The sequence below is a fragment of the Ursus americanus genome, chromosome 29 (assembly GCF_024610735.1).
Source record: "Ursus americanus isolate L20-20 chromosome 29, mUrsAme1.1.p, whole genome shotgun sequence".
Taxonomy (NCBI): Eukaryota; Metazoa; Chordata; class Mammalia; order Carnivora; family Ursidae; genus Ursus; species Ursus americanus.
The window spans coordinates 6,084,520-6,100,933 of record NC_142155.1 but is presented as its reverse complement, the minus strand read 5'-3'; the positions used below and the strand labels follow the sequence as shown (position 1 = coordinate 6,100,933).

General features: G+C 36.0%; 1 long non-coding RNA gene and 1 pseudogene across 4 annotated transcripts in view; one reads left to right on the top strand and one right to left on the bottom strand.

Moving 5' to 3' along the window:
* Nucleotides 1-7,126, top strand: part of LOC148107493 (small ribosomal subunit protein uS10 pseudogene) — a 54,563-nt pseudogene extending 47,437 nt beyond the window's left edge.
* The window catches only part of LOC123796523 (uncharacterized), a 580,540-nt gene that overhangs the window by 216,298 nt on the left and 347,828 nt on the right, over nucleotides 1-16,414 (bottom strand). The gene's annotated exons all lie outside the window — the stretch shown is intronic.

Below are 16,414 nucleotides of genomic sequence, written 5' to 3'. Positions count from 1 at the left end.
GCAGACGCTTAACCGCTGTGCCACCCAGGCGCCCCAACATTTAACTTAATAATAATGAAACAGATTTCTTCAAGAGGCACCTAATCTCAAACTTACCTTGGTTGTAACTCCTATGCTGCACCATGTTCTATAAATAAGCCAGGTTTTCACACAAACCATTTACAAAAGAAGTTAAAGAATTATAAAATTATTTTGAAGAACTGTCTCAGAAGACACTGCCTTAACTATTGTTGGTACTATCATTCATTTAAAAATCTTACTGATGTATGGGTAGGCAGATCTGCCACTCACTGGATAAGCTTAACGGAGCAGCTATTCTCTGTTCTCATAGGTTGGACATCCATTTTAATTGACTAATGCACATGCCATACAGGTTGATAAACATTTCAAATATTATTTCTGCACATTTGTACTATTATAAACTAGCAATTTATTGAAATGCATTACTTAAATATCACTCAGACATGAAAATCTGTGATAAAATCAATAATCCAAATTGCTGAGAGTTCCGAAATCGAAAGATCATTTTCATTCTCAATTTTATTTCAATCTGTGTCAACTAGATGATACAAAGCACCAAGTTTACCCTGCAAAATCTTGGGACTATTGGGTATAAATCACGTATTAGTCTGTTAAAACCACCAAAACAAAATTATCATGGGCTGGGTGGCATAAAAAACAAAAATTTATTTCTCACAATTCTGAAGGCTGGAAGTTCCAGATCATGATCTGGGAGGGTTTAGTTTCTGGTGAGAACTCTCTTCCTGATTTTCAGACAGCTGCCTTCTTGCTAAAGTACTCAGACAGCCTTTTCTCTGAGCATGCAGATATGGAGAGAGATCTCTCTTTTCCTCTTATAACGCCATCGGTCTTATCAGATTAGGATCTCACCTTTATGACTTCATTGTACCTTACTTATCTCCAAAAGGCTCTATCTCCAAAGGCAGACAATTGGGGATTAGGGCTTCAGGAATTTGGTTGGGGGTGGGTAGTACAAAATTCAGTCCACAGCAAGGTCAATAGACTCTATCCTATCATCCCAACTACTTTGGAATCCAGAAGTTTTATGGGAACTAGTGTATTAACTTGGCTAAATTCAAGTAAAATATTATATGCCATTCACAGTAAAAACCTACCAAGTAGTTAATCTTGTGTGACAAACTTATTGACATAGGGTAAGATGATTGTCTAGGTGTTGAGTGATGGCGCTTGGTGTCTGTCTACAGCTTCTAGTAAAATGATAGAAATGAATCGAAGTTCACACTCCACTTTTGTGGATTATTATATCAGATATAATAATCACCCTAAAATTTCACACAATAGTGAGCCTTCTAATGTGGATTGACAGAGGAATATTATGTAGAAACATAATGTGATTTAAGTATAAGAGACACAGGGATACAATTATAATTTAGCAATAAATCTGTGGGCTTAAAACAGACACTTGGTTATTTTAACAAACAGATAAAGATGATAGTAATTTATAGTAGAAACATCTCATAAAACAAATAAAATGAGTACTACTTTCAGAAGAGTTGCCAAAATACGTAGAAAAAACCAACAAATATAAAACTTCTCACCTTAGCAACTGAGTGATTTCTCGTAGATTCATTAGGCAAGCCTAACTACCATATTTTCTAAATAACTCATAAAACATGCTCTTCTGGACATTTTCCCCACTTAGTAAAGACATGTTTTTATTAAAGACATTTATTAAACATTGAATTGTATTAATAGACTTACATTTATACTATATTTGTTATATTAATTCTATCACATTTTTCTCTTCTTGCTTTTAGATCTATAGACATGGTGACCTTGGAGGAGGAATGGAAATAAATTTGACAGTATTGTTTTTTTATGTGGTTTTATATTTTTGGAGATTATGTATGATTTGGAAATCAAGTTACTAATGATTATGGGCTACTAAAATTATGGATCCAAGCAGAGGTAACTGATGCAAGGCAGGGGAGCTCTAGGCATTTACATCTACACTTTGATGGAATGTTAATAGCACGGTAAATATATGTGCTTTCTGCTTTTGACAAGTATGACTGGGAAAGCCTTGAAACACTTTAGGGGGTACCTGGATTTAATATGAGTGTGGAACTGCATCACAGCGGGGCATACTCCTATACCAGAACTGCTGCTCTTATGAGCACACACAGTAAATCCTTACTATAAAAAATAATAAAATAAAATAAAATAAATAAAAAGTTACATATTTTCATCCTGAGGGCCTAACTTATAACTGGGGTCCAGAGTCACAGTTTCTGTAGAGGGAAAGCTAAAGCTAACATTTTTCCATCGACTAGGACATTTGAGTTTCAGCAAAAAATTATTATTATGAGTGAGTCAATAAGGCATGTATTATTAAAAGACAGTTTACACGGTATTTTTCAATCATAAACAAAATCATAACAAGAAGGCTTACACATAGAGAAAACAACAAATGATGTTGCAAATTAAATTCTTAAGCATAATTTTATAGACCTAAGTGAAGAGAAAGTTTTTTTAAAGAAGCTCATTAGAAGCTATGTCCGTTTCAATAGCGTACTTACCCTTCACACGTCATGAAACTACACAGCTTTCTGAACACAGACCCGCACCTCACGTAGCCACCAAAGCCAGGACCCTGTGGGTGTAGGTGTGTCCATGGGAGTCTTACTACTGACTAACCTACACCCGACTTTATATTCTCTCTCAGGACATTGGCCTTTTTGCTCTCAGTCCATAAATAATTCTCTCTCATCATACTCTTCTTAACCCTAATGCTCCTATCCTCTCATTTTTCTCCTATGAGCACCAATATCTTGCCACTCGTAACTCAGTCTGCATTTTCTCACTCATTATATTCTTACCTGGTTTTCTCCACAGTTTTTCTCCCTTTCATCCTTACCAGTAGCCTCCACCCTCAGAGAGTCGGTATCCCTTCACCTTTTTTGATAAATGACTCTTTTTTCCTAGAGTTTTTACTTCTCTTTAAGTGCACAGAACTTAAAACCTAATAATGCATTACCCCACTGCTCTCTTCCCTGATGATTACTTTCTTCCATTGTCCCCAATTCAGTAGGCCAATATTCCCCATACAGACCATTTAATCCATTGTCTGCTACTCTCCGACACTTGCGGTCATCATTTTATATAACCACTGCCCCACAGGCCCATTTCCACCTTCTCAGCTCATGGGCAGTGCTGCAGAGTGCTCTGTCATCATCACAGTGATTACAACAGCCGTATCAGTAATTCCCCAGACTCTTTCATTATCTTCAGACATCAGGTATCTCCTAGATGTCAGAGATATCTACTTAAGTCAATTACTTATGCCATGCCTATCTTTAAATGTATTTTGGCCAAGTTGGGAAGCTTCAGCTGTGCATTTGTTTTCTGTTACTGCTTTAACAAAAGACCACAAAGTTTGTGGCTTAAACAACTGACACTTATTCTCTTGCAATTCTGGAGGCCGTAAGTCTAAAATGGCTTCCTGGGTCTAAAATCAAGGTATGTACCTTGATTCTTTGAGAAGCTAAGGACCGAATCTGCTCCTTGCCTCTTCTGGCTTCTTGTGGCAGCCGGCATTGCTTAGCTAGGGCTACATAACACCAATTGGTGCTTCTATCATCACATTGCCTTGTGCTCTTCTATCATCAAATCTACTTTGCCTCTGTTTTATAACCTTGTGATTGCAGGTATGGCCCACCCAGAAAATCTAATATGATCTCCCTTTCTCAAGGTGCTCAACATAATCACATCTACAAAATTACCTTGCCGTATAAGGTAACCATTCACAGGTTCTGAGGATTAAAATGTGGATATCTTTAGGGGCAATTATTCAGCCTACCACAGGCTAACTGGCCCCAAGAACACCCAGATAATCATCAGGAAATAGCTTCAGTGGCAGTGGCAGTAACAGCACAGCCAGGGAGGTAGCTTCCAAATGATGTTGGCATCGTAGGGCATCATAAGGCACTAAAGGGGCAAGCAGGAGCCAGTGGCAGTCCCAGGGGCATTAGCAATGTGTCTATCCATTCATATCATGATTATTCTGTGTGATCTGGGTGTCCCAGTAAACATAGGATTAACAACTTTATTTTCACCCATTTTTCTTTGTCCTGGTGTCCCACAGTGGTCAATTTCTCACACTGTCCTTCCTGCATTTCTTTTCTCCACCTGAAATATCTTTCTTTATGATCTTCTACCTATTCCAGTGCTAGCTATCCAAATTCCCAAAACTTCCTTGAATCCTTCTTTACCCTTTCCCTCACATGCTGATATGATTTCTTCTTTCTCTAAATTTCTTAGCTTTTGGAATCACAACCACATAGTTTAACATTTCTTACCAGTTTTGATTATATATATATAATTATATATATTATATATATATAATTTTGATTATATATATAATTATATATATAATTATATATATAATTATATATATATAATTATATATAATTATATATATATAATTATATATATATATATAATTATATATATTTCAGTTGGATGTTTCTTTCTTTCTATAAAACCAAGTAGAATGTTACACACATAAGATGGACACTCAACAAATAATGCATCATTCATTGATAGATTCAAATTGCTCATGAGGTTAATTGGAGAAATACAGAAACTTATAAAAATTCCAGATCATTATTACACTGTTGTGGTGAATTTGGCCAAGTATCCATAATAATAAGGTAAGATCATATGTATGTGGGCTATAAACAATAACAATAACAATAATGAGAATAATAAATATTTTTAAAGAGTTCTGATTTTAATTAAGGAGTTCAATAAAGAGGCATTTTAGATATGTTGTTGTTAATATCCATCTTTTCACAAAGCAGCTATAACCACTACAAATGTTTTTTACAAGTCTAGGACTCAAAATGCTGGTTTATAAAAGTAAGTTTATTACAGAGGTGAGATAACAACTCCACTTGGTACCCTCATCCCTACTGTTCAGGAAGATTTCCTCCACAAAGCACCTGATTAAATACTTGATATTGCTCTTATAAAAGCAGTTTTCTTTCTGGACCATGCAGAGATTAAGTTATATACTGGACCATGAAATTTGATTTATCCTAATATACCTAAAACTAAATTTTAGGCTCTTCTGGGCATGGGCTTCATTTGTTCAGGATAATTATTTCTCCATGATACAGACATGTACAGATGTACAGATCATGTACATACACAGCCCTATAGAAATAATAAATAACTGCAAACGATGATTATTGAGAAAACATTCAACTTTTTAAAAATGCAAATGAAAAATTTGTCTCAATAACAACCAAATGGCAGTGAACTCAAAATATGATTTTTGTAATACACTGAAGTGACTCTCATTGTTTCTTCTAAGTACATAAAAGCCATTCTATAGAGAGCTCTGTTCTTGTATTTTGTATTATGTATTACAGTAAGTAAAAAAAGAACCATTGTCATCTCTGTCCCTTACATACAAATAATCACTTATCCTTAACCTTACCATTTATCTTAGACATGTCAATAATAATCTTCTCTACACTCAATGAAACTACTCTGATCCTTCCTTAAAAAAAAACTACAAAAGCTTGCATGAGTGTTTCCACTTGATATGTCTGTCTCAAATTCACTTTTTGTTTAACTATTTGAGCTTCTTTTTTTTTTTGCATTATGTAATAGATTTTGAGGAAGGTAATTCAGAATTTTAGCTACTACAAAATGGTCTGTTCTATCTTTGATTCTAAAATGAGGCAATACGTTAAAGACCTATATGAATTATAAACTGATAGAAAATACACAGATGCAATACAGAGGTGTCCATAAATATAAAGAATAGAGAAAACTGCATAAGTGGTGAATGAAGGAAAAAATATTTTGAAATGTAATAGCCACAAAAGAGAGGCATAGAAAATAGAAACATGATTTGGATACGTATCTTAGTTTTCCACTCCATTGTGTCTCACAAATTTAGGACAGGAAAGCTCCTAAACCTGAGAATGTAAAAAGAAAGTCCTAAAAATTGCATTCACAATCTTTTCAAATATAAGTGGAAGGAGCTGTACACACATAGTGCATTTCAAAGTAGAAATTATGACACAGTTAAAAGTGCTAACCAGAGGAAAAGAGAACTTAAAATCAAAAGCTAATTATTCAGTATCTAAGTTTATGTGCAGTAATATAGCTTGCTAGGATTTTTCAAGTTAATTAAAAAGACATGTTTAAGTGTTCTCACTTAAATTAGCTAATAATTTTAGCGAATTAAACAACTCAGCAAATTAGCTAATAATTTATGTATTTTTATGTTAACCCCAAAATAACATCTTGTTGGAATATATCCAATTGTAACTCAGTTCTGGTATAATTGTTAAGTCATTATTCAGGAGAAAGGAGGAAAAAGTAACTTAAAAAAAAATCCCACTAAGCCATCTTGCCTAACCAATTACTTGTAAACTACCAATGCCACTCATGACAATTGAACATATACCAGAATATTTCCAGAATTAAAAGCAGTTGGATCTTAAGAATTTAAACTTCCTTCTGATATGAATTTTACAAAGTAAACAAATATAGCCTGGCGATTTCCAGATAAAAGTTCCTGAATAAACACTTGCATTATTTTTGCTTCCTCCTAAAACTTGATTAAAACTTCAACAAGTCTCTTAAGCTTTTTGAGGAAGACATAGATCCAGAGTAACCCTGGGAGCCCAGCCCCTGCTCCCAACTCACCGCTGTGCTGTTCGCTCTTGCGAGGAGGAACAAGTCGGTCAGGAAACCATGCTGTAACCGTGGCTTTTAAAGACACTGGGAAGACACTCGTGGAACCAGAGGTGGCAATGCACCGAATTAGAATTACTCTAACCAGTGCCAGTGTAAAATCATTGGAGAAGGTATATGCTGGCCTGATCAGAGGCACAAAGGAGAAGAATTTCAAAGCAAAAGGACCAGTTCAGATGCCTACCAAGACTCTGAAAATCACTACAAGAAAAATCTTGGTGGTGAAGGTTCTAAGACTTGGGATCGTTTTCAGATGAGGCTCCACAAGCGACTCATTGATTTGCACAGTCCTTCTGAGATTGTTAAACAGATTACGTCCATCAGTATTGAGCCAGAAGTCAAGGATGAAGTGACCATTGCAGATGTTTAAATCAACTTTTTTAATAAATTGATTATCAGCTGTTAAAAAAAAATTTCAATGAAAGTCTATTAAGATATAAACCCACTAGCAGCTTTCTCCACAATAGCTAAATCGTGGAAGGAGCCGAGATGCCCTTCAACAGATGACTGGATTAAGTTGTGGTCCATATATATGATGGAATATTACTCAGCTATCAAAAAGAACGATTTCTCAACATTTGCTGCAACATGGACGGCACTGGAGGAGATAATGCTAAGTGAAATAAGTCAAGCAGAGAAAGACAATTATCATATGGTTTCTCTCATCTATGGAACATAAGAACTAGGAAGATAGGTAGGAGAAGAAAGGGATAAAGAAAGGGGGGTAATCAGAAAGGGGAATGAAGCATGAGAAACTATGGACTCTGAGAAACAAACTGAGGGCTTCAGAGGGGAGGGGGGTAGGGGAATGGGATAGGCTGGTGATGGGTAGTGGGGAGGGCACGTATTGCATGGTGCACTGGGTGTTATACGCAAGTAATGAATCATCGAACTTTGCATCAGAAACCAGGGATGTACTGTATGGTGACTAACATAATATAATAAAAAAACATTTTTTAAAAAAGATATAAACCCACTAAAACAGAATGAGAAAAGAAAACAGCAACTATTTTAATAGCTGGAAGGCAAATGGAAAAATGGTAACTTAACTTAGCACATGGAGAAAGGTGAATCTTAGAATCACAGTATAAAAAGTTCTAAGAAGCAATCTCATTTAAACATAGAGACCTAAATGCCTAAGGAATTGGCAGAGTAATATTTTTGGAAATTGATTAAATGAACACTGAAAGCATAAGAATTTGTTGAAAACTTGCCTAAATAGCATTAAGACTAAGATCTCCTTCTCTGTTTCAAAGTCTGTAGGTTACTGTTTCTCTCTTACACTAGCAGAGAACTACAAGTATTTTTTGACAGCTTTACTGAGATATAATTCACATATCATAAAATGTACCCATTTAAAGTGTAATTCAATGGTTTATAATATATTCAGAGTTGTGCAACTATCATCACAATCAATTTTAGAACATTCTCATTACCCCAAAAAGAAACTCCATACCCATTAGCTATCATCCTCCAGTCCTCCTTCTTTCCAGCTCTAAGAAATCACTAATCAAATTAATTAAAATACATTAGATGTTAAATTAATTAAAATCTAATCAATTAATTAAGATTAATTAAAACTTTATCTCTATGGATTTATCTAATATATAGATATAGACATTTAGTATAAATTGATTAATCCAATATGTGCCCTTTTATAAAGCTTCATTCACTTGGTCTAATGGTTTTAAGGTCATCTATGTTGAAGCATGTGGCAGTACTTCATTCCATTGTATTGTCAAACAGTTCTCCATTGTACATATGTATCACATTTTGTTTACCTGTTTTTCCACTGATGGACATTTGGGTTGTTTTCACTTTTCTATATATCATGAATACAATTACTATGAACATTTGTGTATAAGTTTTTTTGCAGACATAGGTTTTTATTTCCCTTGCGTATATACCTAGGAGTAGAATGTCTGTGACATATGGCAATTGTATGTTTACTCTTTTAAGGAACTGGCAGACTGTTTTCAAAAGCGGTTGCACTATTTACATCTCCACCAGCAATGTATAAGATTTCTAATTTCACATCCTCACAAAAACTTGTTATCTGTCTTTTGCATTTAGCCATCCTTGTGGGTATGAAGTGATCCCATTATGTTTTTATTTGCATTTTAGAGGGTATATATATATTTTTTATTATATTATGTTAGTCACCATACAGTACATCCCTAGTTTTTGATGTAAAGTTCCATGATTCATTAATTGTGTATAACACCCAGTGCACCATGCAATACATGCCTAGAGGGTATATATTTTTTGAGATAGTACCAAAGTCTCCTGCCCCAGGAGAGTCCACACATACAGAAGAATTAAGTAAAAATGTATATATTTATGTAGAAAGCTCCATTCCATTTTTTTCACTCTGCCCCTAAAACAGCTACGTATATATCACCAGGCAGATAAATGGACAAAATCTTTGGGCACTCTGAACAGTTCAGGAGAAATAATCTAAGATACAGACATCAAGCATTTCTCAAAAAAATATCCCACAATAAAGTTCAAAATTGATAAGCCCCATTCATACACTCGGAACTTCCCATCAACTTTTAACTTGCTCTACTTTTAAATGTGAGCTTTCAACCAAGAATTACCAGACATTTTGATGGGTAGTAAGGAGGGCACATATTGCATGGTGCACTGGGTGTTATACACAACTAATGAATCATCGAGCCTTGCATCGAAAACCGGGGATGTACTGTATGGTGACTAACATAATATAATAAAAAATCATTATTAAAATAAAAAAAAAAAAAAGAATTACCAGACATTTTAAGAAAGCCTATAAAATCAAAGACAAACCAAGCAAAACAGGAAAGAAGCATTGTGGATTAAAAGAAAAAAATAACTACATAAGGAGAAGAAAATTTTAAAAAAAGTAATAAATCTTCACTAACATTAATATCCTGAGAGAAATAAGTTATTGCATCCATCAGCCAGTACAGTATGCTATATTTATAAATATACATAAACACTCAGAAGACAAAAAGTAATAGCTCTCAGGTTTCCAAAAAGAAAAGTAGACACTAAAAACTCAGTGGGCAGTTTGGAAGAAGGAATTGAAATAATTTCCTAGTAAGTATGCCAAAAAGACAAGAAAATGGAAAATAGGAGAATAAAGTAAAACATAGTAGAAGAACTTCATTAGACTCAATATCCAAATAATAGATATTCCAGAAAGAAAGAACTGAGAAAAATAGAGGGGGGGGAAGTCAATTAAGTTACCCAAGAGATCTGCTCTACTGTGATCCTGGTTCCTAATTCATTGATCTCTGCTCTAATCTTGATCAACAGTCTTCTCGTGTGTGGGTTAGGCCTGTTCTTCTGTTCCAGCTCCAGCTTCTTGAGGAACCAGGAACACAGTAGAGCACATCAACAGAACTAGAAGCTGGTTCTCTGAAAGAATAAATAAGATAGATAAGCCACTGGCCAGACATACATATTCAAAAGAATAGAGAAAGGACCCAAATTAATAAAATTATGAATGAAAGGGGAGAGATCATAACCAACACCAATGAAATAGGAAGGATCATTAGAAACTTTTATCAACAGCTTTATGCCAATAAATTAAACAACCTGAAGAAATGGATTCCTTCCTGGAAACCTATAAACTACCAAGACTGAAACAGGAAGAAATTGATTATTTAAACAGACCGATTAATTATGAAGAGATTGAAGCAGTGATCAAAAATTTCCCCAAAAACAAGAGTCCAGGGCCTGACGGATTCCCCGGGGAATTCTACCAAACATTCAAAAAAGAAGTAATACCTATTCTCCTGAAGCTGTTTCAAAAAATAGAAACAGAAGGAAAACTACCAAACTCATTCTATGAGGCCAGTATTACCTTGATCCCCAAACCAGGCAAAGACCCCATCAAAAAGGAGAATTACAGACCGATATCCCTGATGAATATGGATGCCAATATTCTCAACAAGATCCTAGCTAATAGGATCCAACAGTACATTAAAAGGATTATCCATCATGACCAAGTAGGATTCATCCCTGGGATGCAAGGGTGGTTCAACATTTGTAAATCAATTAGTGTGATAGATCATATCAGCAAGAAAAGAGTCAAGAACCATATGATCCTCTCAATTGATGCAGAAAAAGCATTTGACAAAATACAGCATCCTTTCCTGATTAAAACCCTTCAGAGTGTAGGGATAGAGGGTACATTCCTCAATTTCATAAAAACCATCTATGAAAAGCCTACAGCAAATATCATTCTCAATGGGGAAAACCTGGAAGCCTTTCCCTTAAGATCAGGAACATGACAAGGATGCCCACTCTCGCCATTATTATTCAACATAGTACTAGAAGTCCCTGCAACAGCAATCAGACAACAAAAAGGGACACAAATTATTCAAATTGGCAAAGAAGAAGTCAAACTGTCTCTCTTCACAGATGACATGATACTCTATATGGAAAACCCAAAAGATTCCACCCCCAAACTACTAGAACTTACAGAGCAATTCAGTAATGTGGCGGGATACAAAATCAATGCTCAGAAATCAGTTGCATTTCTATACACGAACAATGAGACTGAAGAAAGCGAAATTAGGGAATCCATCCCATTTACAATAGCCCCCAAAACCATACGTTACCTCGGAATTAACTTAACCAGAGACATAAAGGATCTGTATTCTAGAAACTATAAATCACTCTTGAAAGACATTGAAGAAGACACAAAAAGATGGAAAAATATTCCATGCTCATGGATTGGAAGAATAAACATAGTTAAAATGTTTATGCTACCCAGAGCAATCTACACTTTCAATTCCATCCCGATCAAAATACCAATGACATTTTTCAAAGAACTAGAACAAACAGCCCTTAAATTTGTGTGGAACCAGAAAAGGCCCCGAATCACCAAGGAATTGTTGAAAAGGAAAAACAAAGCTGGGGGCATCACGTTGCCGGATTTCAAGCTATACTACAAAGCTGTGGTCACAAAGACAGCATGGTACTGGCACAAAAATAGACACATAGACCAATGGAACAGAATAGAGAACCCAGAAATGGACCCTCAGCTCTTTGGGCAACTAATCTTTGACAAAGCTGGAAAAAACACCCAGTGGAAAAAAGACAGTCTCTTCAATAAATGGTGCTGGGAAAGTTGGACAGCTACATGCAAAAGAAACTTGACCACTCTCTCACACCATACACAAAGATAAGCTCCAAATGGATGAAAGACATTGATGTGAGACAGGAATCCATCAAAATCATAGAGGAGAGCATAGGCTGCAACCTCTACAACATCGGCCACAGCAACCTTTTTCATGACACATTTCCAAAGGCAAGAGAAACAAAAGAAAAAATGAACTTGTGGGACTTCATCAAGATAAAAAGCTTCTGCACAGCCAAGGAAACAGTCAAAAAAACTAAGAGGCAGCCCACGGAATGGGAGAAGATACCTGCAAATGACACTACAGATAAAAGATTAGTATCCAAGATCTACAAAGAACTTCTCAAACTCAATACACAGGAAACAAATAAACAAATCATAAAATGGGCAGAAGATATGAACAGACACTTTTCCAATGAAGACATACAAATGTCTAACAGATACATGAAAAAATGCTCAAAATCATTAGCCATCAGGGAAATTCAAATCAAAACCACATTGAGGGGGCGCCTGGGTGGCACAGCGGTTAAGCGTCTGCCTTTGGCTCAGGGTGTGATCCCGGCGTGATGGGATCAAGCCCCACATCAGGCTCTTCTGCTATGAGGCTGCTTCTTCGTCTCCCACTCCCCATGCTTGTATTCTCTCTCTCGCTGGCTGTCTCTATCTCTGTCGAATAAATAAATAAAATCTTTAAAAAAAAAAAGCCACATTGAGATACCACCTTACGCCAGTTAGAATGGCAAAAATTGACAAGGCAGGAAACAACAAATGTTGGAGAGGATGTGGAGAAAGGGGATCCCTCTTACACTGTTGGTGGGAATGCAAGTTGGTACAGTCACTTTGGAAAACAGTGTGGAGGTCCCCTAAAAACTTAAAATTTGAGCTACCCTATGATCCAGCAATTGCACTACTGGGTATTTACCCCAGAGACAGAGACGTAGTGAAGAGAAGGGCCATATGCACCCCAATGTTCATAGCAGCATTGTCCACAACAGCTAAATTGTGGAAGGAGCCGAGATGCCCTTCAACAGATGACTGGATTAAGAAGATGTGGTCCATATATACAATGGAATATTACTCAGCCATCAGAAAGAATGATTTCACAACATTTGCAGCAACATGGATGGGACTGGAGGAGATTATGCTAAGTGAAATACATCAAGCAGAGAAAGATAATTATTATATGGTTTCACTCATTTATGGAACATAAGAAATAGGAAGATTGGTAGGAGAAGGAAAGGAAGAATGAAGGAGGGTTAAACAGAAGGGGGAATGAACCATGAGATTGTGGACTCTGGGAAACAAACTGAGGGCTTCAGAGGGGAGAGGGGTGCGGGATTGGGATAGGCTGGTGATGGGTATTAAGGAGGGCACATACTGCATGGTGCACTGGGTGTTATACGCAAATAATGAATCATGGAACATTACATCAAAAACTGAGGATATACTATATGGTGACTAACATAGCGTAATAAAAAATTATTATAAAAAATAAATAAATGCAATAAAACAAAAAACAAACCAAAAAAATTACTCAAGAGATTTTCAAAGTACAGAAAGACATGAGTGCCCAGTTTGAGAGAGTCCAGAAAGTACCTAGTGAAAGTACAAAAATAGACTCATTCAGAGGTTTGCCAACATGAAATTTCATAACAGTGCAATCAAAGATATCCTTCAAGATTAAAAGAAAAAAAGAGCAAAGACGGGCTTCTAGAGGCAATATGGAGAGAGTGAAAAGAGCGTAGCAAATTTTTTTCAAGTGTGTTTTTAAAATTATTTATTTATTTTAGAGAGGGAGAGTGTGAGACAGAGAATCTAAGCAGGGGGAGCTGCAGAGGCAGAGGGAGAAACAGACTCCCCACTGAGCAGGGAGCCTGATACGTGGCTCGAGCCCAGGATCCTGAGATCATGACATGAGCCGAAGGCAGACGGTAAACCGAAAGCCGTAGTAAATTTTTTATAATCTCAAATCCCCTCATACAAAAAAATACTGAAAGAACCATTAAGGCACTCGAAGAAAATTAAAATGGCCAATGATATTTTCAATAAAACTAGGAAATAAGGAATTCCCCCGAGTATTCGGGTGAAGCCAAAATACCAATAACAACACAGATTGTGTGTTCTAGCTCCAACAGCTATACGATGGGAAAGAGAAAAAAAAAAATGGAAAGATGTTATAAGCCACAAGACACAGTAACCACCAATAAATACTTAACCCCATAAGGAGAGGACCACAGACTGAATGGGACCCTATGTGAGTAAATTTGAGAACAACTAATAAACTTTGAAGAAACCTTTCTAGGCTTCAAATAAGAAGTTAATGAGCAAAGACTTCCAGGACACCACTAATGGAGTAACAAGAAATTCTAATAATGCAGAAGAGACCAAACCGCTAGTGGAATGCAAAAATATCCAATGAACCTTCGCTTGTAGAAGGAAAGATCCACTGTGAGATAAAACTACAGAAATGGAAATCACACTGGGATCCCAGGGAGAGGTAAAGCTCAGATACTGTGTGGCAGAAGAGACCAACAGAGCATAGAGTACTTTAATAGCAAAGAAGAATGTTTAACAGTGAGATCACCATGAAAAGCAAGGCTGGTAGAGCTATCAACACAGAAATAGACAGGAAACCTACCTGAATCATATCAGGCTAAGCCTTGAAAGATGTATAAGTGGCTAAAACATGTAAATAGATGATGATAGACAGATGATAGATAGATAGATAGATAGATAGATAGATAGATAGATAGATAGATGATAGACAGATAGATAGACAGACAGAGAGATAAAATAGATTAGGTAGACAGGAAAGCTCTTGAGCTACAAGGGACAAGAGCTACCATGGCCAAGCCATACCTCCCATATAGAAACATCCTTCTAACAATCCAGGAAATGCTATCTCATTTAAACATGTGAAACGAACAAAATTACAATCAAACAAACAAAATTACAGTATCTTTATAATATAAAAGATATTTTAAAACTGAAGATTAAACTAATCTAAATGACGTTCCAGCAGACAATGAAAAAATGCTAAGAAAATATGACTACAAAGAAAATGAAAGTAGCATATTATTTCAAAAAGGGATAAAAGAAATTAAGAAAATTATCAAAGCTCAAAGAACAGCATAGTCAAAATTAGAACATCTCAGATAAAATAACTAAACAACAGGAGGGTATACATTTTTTTAAAGATTTTATTTATTTATTTGAGAGAGAGAGAGAGCAAACACATGCACAAAGCAGGAGTGGGGAAGAGGGCAGCAGGGGCAGAGGGTGAGGGAGAAGCATACTCGCCACTGAGCAGGGAACCCAACATGGAGCTCAGTCCCAGGACCCTGAGATCATGACCTAAGCTGAAGGCAGATGCTTAACTGACTGAGCCACCCAGGCACCCGAAGGAGGGTATACATTTTAAATGGCTAACAGAACTCATGAATAAATAAAAAGAAAATGAAAAAAATAGAAATAAAGACTAAATTTGAAGAAATACAAGAATATGTAAATACAAAGCAAAGTAGGAGAAACAAAAGAAAGAAGAGGAAAAAAGTGACTATAATGAAATAGAAATAAAGATACAAATGTTTTCCAAGTGAAAGATATAGAAGACATGCAAAGAAATACTAGGTATAATTGAAATACCTAAAGAAGGAAAACATAACAATTGAAAAAATTAAAAATTTAAAGTGCAATGTAAAGAATTTTTTCTTCTGGAAAAAATACCATATTGAACAGCACACCAAGCGCTTGTGAAGTATAACTTAGAGCAGTCAACACCAACTCATATCTAGTAGAGTTACTATTGTACTTTAAAGATACGGAAGAAAAAAACATTCAAAAACACTAAGTGACCAATAAGGGAAAAATAGGTTAGATTGATCTCAGATTTTTCAATAACATTTTATAACCTCAGAAAGTGGAGCATATCTATAAATCAGATACAATCTCACACCTTCCCTCTCCTCAAACACTTCCCTTATTCCTGGAGTTCAAGGTAGGTTATCATCAAAATCTTCTCTATCTTCAATCTATCTTTCTGAAAGTTCCCTCCACCCTTTTGCTCCAGTGGAAATTTGACTATTCCCTTATATTACTGCTTCTCCTCAGTCTCTCTTAAGTGGAGCCTGATTTCTCTCCTTGCCCTTAATGAGATAGAATTGAGTGTCCTCCTTACTCCTCATTGCTGCTTATAGACCATTAAATTTCTTTCCTACTAAACCTCCAGGCTCCTTTGAAGTTCATTCCATCAGTCTATACCATCATGTAGTGGGCTGAATACTGCTCCCCCAAAATAACCCAGTCTTAATTCCTATACCTGTGAATGTTACCTTATATGGCAAAGATGTGATTAAGTCAAGGATCTTGATATGGGGAGAGCATCCCGGATTATTCAGGTCAAGTACACCCTAAATAGAGTAAATGTCCGTTTAAGAGGAATGCAGGGAGAGATTTGACAAAAGATGAGGAGAAGGTGGTAGGACAACATAGGCAGAGTTGAGTGATGTGTTTTAAAGATGGAAGGCG